We start from the raw sequence: 8,624 nt of genomic DNA, 5'->3' as shown, positions 1-8,624 counted from the left end.
GTAGGAGCGACAGTCAGCGCCATCTATAAGCCAAACAACGAGTGTGAAAACACTCTTATGCGCATGTTTGGCGTCACGTAGCACGTGAACTTATTATGAGCGGGCAGCTGATTAATTGTCCCTCTTATACAACCTAAACACACCAAGTCTGCCAGTACGAGACCCTCGTTCAATGAAATAAGGGAAAGAAGTGTATACCTAAGGGCTCGTTTTTCCGTGTTTTTAACACAATAATAATGAGATATAACAGACAGTAATGCCAAGGAATGTACAGGGGAAGTTATTAACATTAATGGAATGTAAATAAGAAGAAAGAAAAGTGGATGAAAAAATTACCAACTGTAAGCAGGAATCGAACCTACGACCTTCGAATTACGCGTTCGATGCTCTAACCACTGAGCTATTACAGCGGCACTCCCTCCATCCACTTTTTTGGGTTTATCTGTGAATTTAGAAGTAGGAGCGACAGTCAGCGCCATCTATAAGCCAAACAACGAGTGTGAAAACACTCTTATGCGCATGTTTGGCGTCACGTAGCACGTGAACTTATTATGAGCGGGCAGCTGATTAATTGTCCCTCTTATACAACCTAAACACACCAAGTCTGCCAGTACGAGACCCTCGTTCAATGAAATAAGGGAAAGAAGTGTATACCTAAGGGCTCGTTTTTCCGTGTTTTTAACACAATAATAATGAGATATAACAGACAGTAATGCCAAGGAATGTACAGGGGAAGTTATTAACATTAATGGAATGTAAATAAGAAGAAAGAAAAGTGGATGAAAAAATTACCAACTGTAAGCAGAAATCGAACCTACGACCTTCGAATTACGCGTTCGATGCTCTAACCACTGAGCTATTACAGCGGCACTCCCTCCATCCACTTTTTTGGGTTTATCTGTGAATTTAGAAGTAGGAGCGACAGTCAGCGCCATCTATAAGCCAAACAACGAGTGTGAAAACACTCTTATGCGCATGTTTGGCGTCACGTAGCACGTGAACTTATTATGAGCGGGCAGCTGATTAATTGTCCCTCTTATACAACCTAAGCACACCAAGTCTGCCAGTACGAGACCCTCGTTCAATGAAATAAGGGAAAGAAGTGTATACCTAAGGGCTCGTTTTTCCGTGTTTTTAACACAATAATAATGAGATATAACAGACAGTAATGCCAAGGAATGTACAGGGGAAGTTATTAACATTAATGGAATGTAAATAAGAAGAAAGAAAAGTGGATGAAAAAATTACCAACTGTAAGCAGGAATCGAACCTACGACCTTCGAATTACGCGTTCGATGCTCTAACCACTGAGCTATTACAGCGGCACTCCCTCCATCCACTTTTTTGGGTTTATCTGTGAATTTATTTACATTCCATTAATGTTAATAACTTCCCCTGTACATTCCTTGGCATTACTGTCTGTTATATCTCATTATTATTGTGTTAAAAACACGGAAAAACGAGCCCTTAGGTATACACTTCTTTCCCTTATTTCATTGAACGAGGGTCTCGTACTGGCAGACTTGGTGTGTTTAGGTTGTATAAGAGGGACAATTAATCAGCTGCCCGCTCATAATAAGTTCACGTGCTACGTGACGCCAAACATGCGCATAAGAGTGTTTTCACACTCGTTGTTTGGCTTATAGATGGCGCTGACTGTCGCTCCTACTTCTAAATTCACAGATAAACCCAAAAAAGTGGATGGAGGGAGTGCCGCTGTAATAGCTCAGTGGTTAGAGCATCGAACGCGTAATTCGAAGGTCGTAGGTTCGATTCCTGCTAACAGTTGGTAATTTTTTCATCCACTTTTCTTTCTTCTTATTTACATTCCATTAATGTTAATAACTTCCCCTGTACATTCCTTGGCATTACTGTCTGTTATATCTCATTATTATTGTGTTAAAAACACGGAAAAACGAGCCCTTAGGTATACACTTCTTTCCCTTATTTCATTGAACGAGGGTCTCGTACTGGCAGACTTGGTGTGTTTAGGTTGTATAAGAGGGACAATTAATCAGCTGCCCGCTCATAATAAGTTCACGTGCTACGTGACGCCAAACATGCGCATAAGAGTGTTTTCACACTCGTTGTTTGGCTTATAGATGGCGCTGACTGTCGCTCCTACTTCTAAATTCACAGATAAACCCAAAAAAGTGGATGGAGGGAGTGCCGCTGTAATAGCTCAGTGGTTAGAGCATCGAACGCGTAATTCGAAGGTCGTAGGTTCGATTCCTGCTTACAGTTGGTAATTTTTTCATCCACTTTTCTTTCTTCTTATTTACATTCCATTAATGTTAATAACTTCCCCTGTACATTCCTTGGCATTACTGTCTGTTATATCTCATTATTATTGTGTTAAAAACACGGAAAAACGAGCCCTTAGGTATACACTTCTTTCCCTTATTTCATTGAACGAGGGTCTCGTACTGGCAGACTTGGTGTGTTTAGGTTGTATAAGAGGGACAATTAATCAGCTGCCCGCTCATAATAAGTTCACGTGCTACGTGACGCCAAACATGCGCATAAGAGTGTTTTCACACTCGTTGTTTGGCTTATAGATGGCGCTGACTGTCGCTCCTACTTCTAAATTCACAGATAAACCCAAAAAAGTGGATGGAGGGAGTGCCGCTGTAATAGCTCAGTGGTTAGAGCATCGAACGCGTAATTCGAAGGTCGTAGGTTCGATTCCTGCTTACAGTTGGTAATTTTTTCATCCACTTTTCTTTCTTCTTATTTACATTCCATTAATGTTAATAACTTCCCCTGTACATTCCTTGGCATTACTGTCTGTTATATCTCATTATTATTGTGTTAAAAACACGGAAAAACGAGCCCTTAGGTATACACTTCTTTCCCTTATTTCATTGAACGAGGGTCTCGTACTGGCAGACTTGGTGTGTTTAGGTTGTATAAGAGGGACAATTAATCAGCTGCCCGCTCATAATAAGTTCACGTGCTACGTGACGCCAAACATGCGCATAAGAGTGTTTTCACACTCGTTGTTTGGCTTATAGATGGCGCTGACTGTCGCTCCTACTTCTAAATTCACAGATAAACCCAAAAAAGTGGATGGAGGGAGTGCCGCTGTAATAGCTCAGTGGTTAGAGCATCGAACGCGTAATTCGAAGGTCGTAGGTTCGATTCCTGCTTACAGTTGGTAATTTTTTCATCCACTTTTCTTTCTTCTTATTTACATTCCATTAATGTTAATAACTTCCCCTGTACATTCCTTGGCATTACTGTCTGTTATATCTCATTATTATTGTGTTAAAAACACGGAAAAACGAGCCCTTAGGTATACACTTCTTTCCCTTATTTCATTGAACGAGGGTCTCGTACTGGCAGACTTGGTGTGTTTAGGTTGTATAAGAGGGACAATTAATCAGCTGCCCGCTCATAATAAGTTCACGTGCTACGTGACGCCAAACATGCGCATAAGAGTGTTTTCACACTCGTTGTTTGGCTTATAGATGGCGCTGACTGTCGCTCCTACTTCTAAATTCACAGATAAACCCAAAAAAATGGATGGAGGGAGTGCCGCTGTAATAGCTCAGTGGTTAGAGCATCGAACGCGTAATTCGAAGGTCGTAGGTTCGATTCCTGCTTACAGTTGGTAATTTTTTCATCCACTTTTCTTTCTTCTTATTTACATTCCATTAATGTTAATAACTTCCCCTGTACATTCCTTGGCATTACTGTCTGTTATATCTCATTATATATATATATATATATATATATATATATATATATATATATATATATATGTGTGTGTGTGTGTGTGTATCTCAAGAAGATCCTCCGTGATGTTTAGTTCGACATTTCAGCCAGAGTCTGGCCTTTTGTTTGTGCTTAGCTTTATACAAAGAAGGTGCACGGAAAAAAATGTGAGAACATGTGGTTCAGTTTGTACCTATGCTTGATATAATTGGTCGACTGGGTGAAGGTATGCTGCTCGAATTAGTTTGTGGTCAGTGTTGGTTATCCTTTCTCCGTCCAACAGTTTCTTTAGTTCTCTTGATACAATACGTTTGTAGTCGTCTGTCGGATCACCTGGGACGCGTTCGTAAAATTTTGAGTCGTCTAGTTGGCGGTATGCTTCTTGTAAGTAGTTGGTTGTATTGAGGACTACAATTGCTCCTCCGTTGTCAATGGGTTCTATTGTTATGTCTGTCCTAGATACCAGATTTCTCATACAATTTTTTTCAGATTTTTTCAAGTTTTCTCGCTTTCGTTTCTGTCTGTGGTATTCGTGCGCTCTATCTTTTTGTACTGCGGTGATATAAAGGTTCAGACACTTGTCTCGATTACTGTTAGGTGTCCAATCACTTGTTCTACGACGGTGAAATTTTTCGTTGTTAGAAGTCCTGTCCAAGAAATTTTCGCGCAACCTCCTGCTTCTAGCAAAGTTGTCGAGATCTCGGAGTAAGTAAAATTAATCGAAAAATTTTATGGTTGGGCAGAAGCTTAGTCTATGAATAGCAGTTTTTATTCGTCAGGTGACAGACTCGTGTCCAATAGGTTTATAATCACAGTGTCGCAGGGTGTGTTCATAGATGGGTTTTTGTTTGTACCGTTAGTGGTTTTTTAGGTGGTGGTGGTGTTGTAGTGGTATGGAATGATCTCAGGAAACGCAGGGTTGGGGACATGGTCTCTTTTGAGTTTATAAATTTTAGAAGTTATAATGGCTTTGTATTTATGCTGTTTGAATTCTGTTAGCAGGTTGATTCCATTGCTCGATAAAGTGTTGTTGCTCATAGTGTTGCTCATAGCGACTAGTTTCTTAAACTGCTTATCAATGTGATTGTGAGTGATTTAAGGTAATGTAAGGGATGCCTCAAGGAGGACATTTTTTCATGTTATTTGGTCGTGTTCATGTAGGTTTGTAGCGGGTGGTGTGAGGGAGAGTGTCATACCCGTGGGGCTATTGCAGCACCAAGTGACACTTGTAATGTTGCTTTATGCATTTCATGTCTGATTTGTTTGTCAGCGAGTTTTCGTACTTAAAGGAAGGTAGCATTGCAACTGAGAAGCAATGAGCTGGACTTACATTTTGAAGGTCAATCTTATTTTGGGTGCGGGGATGGTTCTGATGAAGTCCGCCGATTGTAGTTATGTCCGGCAGGCCTTCATCGTTGTAGGGTTTTGGCATTGGGCTCCCGGCGAGCGTTGAGTGCAGGATGTCTGTGTTCGTTGGGAGTTTCAGTCCCGGGTATTAAAGTCGTTAGGGACTTTAACACCTCGAGCCCGCCCTGTCACTAGCTTCGCAGGGATTTTTCTAGGTGGCAGCATCTGCAACATCTCCAATGCAATCAAGCGAAGTTCGCTGCAGCAGGTGGCTTCACGCACATGCCACTTGTGGTGTTCCCATGGGAAGATTCCTGGCAACGGGAGCGAGTGTCTATAGCACAAAGTCTGGCACTGATGCTGTCTGCATTGTTGTGACTTCGGGAATATGGAAATAGCTGCGTCCGGTTTCTACGTACAGTACCAGTGTCGGTGTTGACCCAGTAAGATTGAGGCTCGTCGGCTGGGGCTTGTACTGTCCCTTTATTCTTGAGGTCTGTCACTCACACGACATCTCTATAAAAACTTCCGGCAAGTCGCGGACTCCATGACGTCCGTCGAAGTCTTTCCTTTGACGTTTTTTGTATCTTTCCTCAAAGTTTCCAAGGCTTCCTAATCTGGCAATTGGGAGGTGAACTTGGCAGAACAAAGAGGAAGCCTGGATTTCAGCCGATAGCCCACGAGCAGTTCGGCAGGGCTAGCTATATTCATTTTTCAAAGGAGTCGACCTGTAAGGTAGAAGTGTCAGGTAAAGGTCCTTGGTCTTCGTCATAGATGTCTTGATGAATTTCACTGCAGCCCCTGCAAGTTCAATACTTTGAAGACAGTGACGGCTAGATGCAATGTGCTTAAAGAGGTACTGACACAATTTCGAGGCCAAGATAGCCTGCGGGGTTGATTCTTGTGAACATTCGTATATTATCTGTAAGATATCCACAGCGAATATAGCTTGAAAAGAATTTAAATTAATGTTGAAGTTTGCGTGAGCTACCAACTCCATAGCGCTACAGACACCCTCGGAGGTGACGCAGAGGTGACCCCCTACTTCCGTCACGTCACCACGCGGCGGTCAACAAAACAAGTTATGACGACGTCAAAGCCACCATTTTTCTTTTGCCGCGTTAGTTCCCGAAGTCTATATTTCTCGGCAGCTGGTTGCGAGTGCGTGGCCGTGGCGCACGCTTAGAAAGTTTGGCGTTTGGCGACATTTGAGTGCCGTTTTCTCTTCGAAAGTAATTCTTGATGCGGATCGTGCAGAAGTGCGTCACAGTTCTGTGTGTTGACGTGGCCAAGAGTTGAACACGCTAGGTGGCGACAGTTGCACAACGTTTTTGAGACTCTCTCAAGCCGAAACTGAAACTGATCGCTAATGAGAGGCCTGTAATTAATTATCTATCGCGTGATGCAGCAAACAATGTGTCGTGTCATTACTAACAGCCCAACAGCAACGCATTGCAGCAGAAAAACGCGAGGCTGAAATTTTTGTGCCAGTTCCCTTTTAAAACAATAGTCTTGGGAGAAGCGTGAAAATAGAGTCGACGTAAACTGTGGAACATTGTCGGAAACCACTTCCTCGGGAATTCCGTGCCGTGCGAAAATTGACTTGCAGTGGCTGCGAAAGGGAGCTTCTCAAGTCGAACTAATTCGGGGTATCTTGAATAATAGACTGCAGCTATCAACCGCCACTGGTTCTTGAAGTAAAAAAAAAATCCATCGCAATGCGTTGCCAGGGCCTCTCAGAGAATTCGGAGCTTACTAGTGTCATTTTTCTGTTGACTCTTGTTTCGATGCATTGCTGACATGGATTCACCAGGGACGAGACGTCAGATATTACGGCGGGCCACCAGACACAGTCTTTGGCTCGAGCAGATGTCTTTGTTATGCCAAAGTGTCGTTCGTCCAAGAGTCGTAGGATTTATTTACGGCAAGAGTCGGGGACGAGAACTCGCGAGGCGTAGAGGAGTAAATCATTCTCGACAGCGAGCTGGTGTCGGTGGTCGTAGGAGGGTTTAAGGTGAAGTCCTGAGTCTGTCCAGAACGGCCCGTTGTTTTCGCACAGCAGACGAAGTTGTGTACATATAAGGTCTGCTTGTTGGGATGCCCTTAACCATTGTAAGCAATGTTGCTTTATAGGAATCGAGATTGTCATAGAGCAATGGAAAATGCAACGCTTTCTTCGAGCTTGCTGTCTCCCGTCTCTCGCAGAGGCGCTTTCGAAAGTGCATCTGTGGCTATGAGTTCTTTGCTTGGAACGTATGTAACCTCATATTTATATCGCATCACTCTTACCTTTGGCCGCTTTAATCTAGACGTTAAGTCCTCAACACTCTTCGAAGGGAAGATTGAAACCAATGGCTTGTGATCCGTCTCTAGCTTGAACAGCTTGCCAGCAAGGTAATCGCTGAATTTATTCCATGTCCAGACTAAAGCAAGAGCCTCTTTTTATTTCTGAGCGTAGCGCTTCTCGGTTTCTGAAAGCAACCTCAAGGCATAAGCGATGACAGAAAACTTGCCATGCGTTTAGTTCTTCCGGATTAATGCTCCCAGTCCAAAGGATGATGCGTTGGTGGTGACGACTCTTCCTTTTGATGTGTCGTAGACTCCAAGCACAGGACGAGATGAGTGCACCGACTTCTACCTGTTGAATGCCTGCTCTTGTCGCGCACCCCAAACGAATTCTTGCTTTTTTCACAACAGGAGTGTGAGTGCCTACATAATATCAGAGAGATTGGGAACGAATCTCGCAAGGTATGTTGCCATTTCGAGAACTCTCTGCAGTTCAGTCCTGTTTTTGGAACTATCCATTTTCAGTATGTCTTCAATCTTCATATCGTCGGGTATTGTTCCGTCTCCATCGAGCCAGTGTCCAAAAAATGTAAGGCGTTGAACATTAAACACGCACTTGCTGTCGTTCCTTCTCGCTCTAGCCTTTCCAAGTGCCTGCGAAACGTTTCGGAGTGTCTCATTTTGCTCATGGTTTTTGGAACCCCAGATGAGGATGTCGTCCATGTGACGGACAACTCGACTAATGTCTTGTAAAATGTACGCCATCTGCTTCTGGAAGTGTTCAGGAGCTGATGCAATGCCAATTGGTAGTCGGTTGAAGTAGAAGCGCCCAAAAGGTGAGATGAAGGTGGTGAGTTTCCTTGATTCTTCACAACGTGGAATTTACTAACATCCAGAGTTGGCATAGAGTTTGGAGAATACCGTAGCTCCATGAAAAAGTTCGAGAGTGTGCTCCACGGAAGAAATAGGATGCCATTTTCTGAGAACGTCGAGGTTCAGCTCTGTGAAGTCGAGGCATATTCTCACATCTTGGAGAGCTTTGGGACCACTACCACTACCATTGGTGCACACCACTCAGTCGGCTCATCAACAGCTGATATAACAACAAGTTTCTGCATCCTTTCAAGTTCCAACTTTGTCTTCTCGCACAATTCCAATTATCACACGGGAATATCAGACTCAAAACATCGGCCTTCCTGACTCCGTTATCATCGCGTCCCACCAGGAATTACCATTCTGCAAAGTTCTCGCCTATCACAGCGCGCACTAACAAT

The 8,624-nt window shown here is 43.2% G+C and overlaps 4 non-coding genes across 4 annotated transcripts; all 4 read left to right on the top strand.

Moving 5' to 3' along the window:
- The first annotated feature begins 2,171 nt into the window (after positions 1-2,171).
- Positions 2,172-2,244, top strand: TRNAT-CGU (transfer RNA threonine (anticodon CGU)). Its single transcript has one exon. It is a non-coding gene; the product is annotated as a tRNA-Thr (tRNA).
- A 383-nt stretch (positions 2,245-2,627) lies between these two features.
- Positions 2,628-2,700, top strand: TRNAT-CGU (transfer RNA threonine (anticodon CGU)). Its single transcript has one exon. It is a non-coding gene; the product is annotated as a tRNA-Thr (tRNA).
- A 383-nt stretch (positions 2,701-3,083) lies between these two features.
- Positions 3,084-3,156, top strand: TRNAT-CGU (transfer RNA threonine (anticodon CGU)). Its single transcript has one exon. It is a non-coding gene; the product is annotated as a tRNA-Thr (tRNA).
- A 383-nt stretch (positions 3,157-3,539) lies between these two features.
- On the top strand, positions 3,540-3,612 carry TRNAT-CGU (transfer RNA threonine (anticodon CGU)). The gene has a single exon. It is a non-coding gene; the product is annotated as a tRNA-Thr (tRNA).
- The last annotated feature ends 5,012 nt before the right edge of the window (positions 3,613-8,624 follow it).

This window comes from Rhipicephalus microplus, chromosome X (assembly GCF_043290135.1).
Source record: "Rhipicephalus microplus isolate Deutch F79 chromosome X, USDA_Rmic, whole genome shotgun sequence".
In the NCBI taxonomy this organism is placed as follows: Eukaryota; Metazoa; Arthropoda; class Arachnida; order Ixodida; family Ixodidae; genus Rhipicephalus; species Rhipicephalus microplus.
Note: the sequence above shows the minus strand (reverse complement) of the source record. Positions and strands in the feature narration are given on the sequence as shown.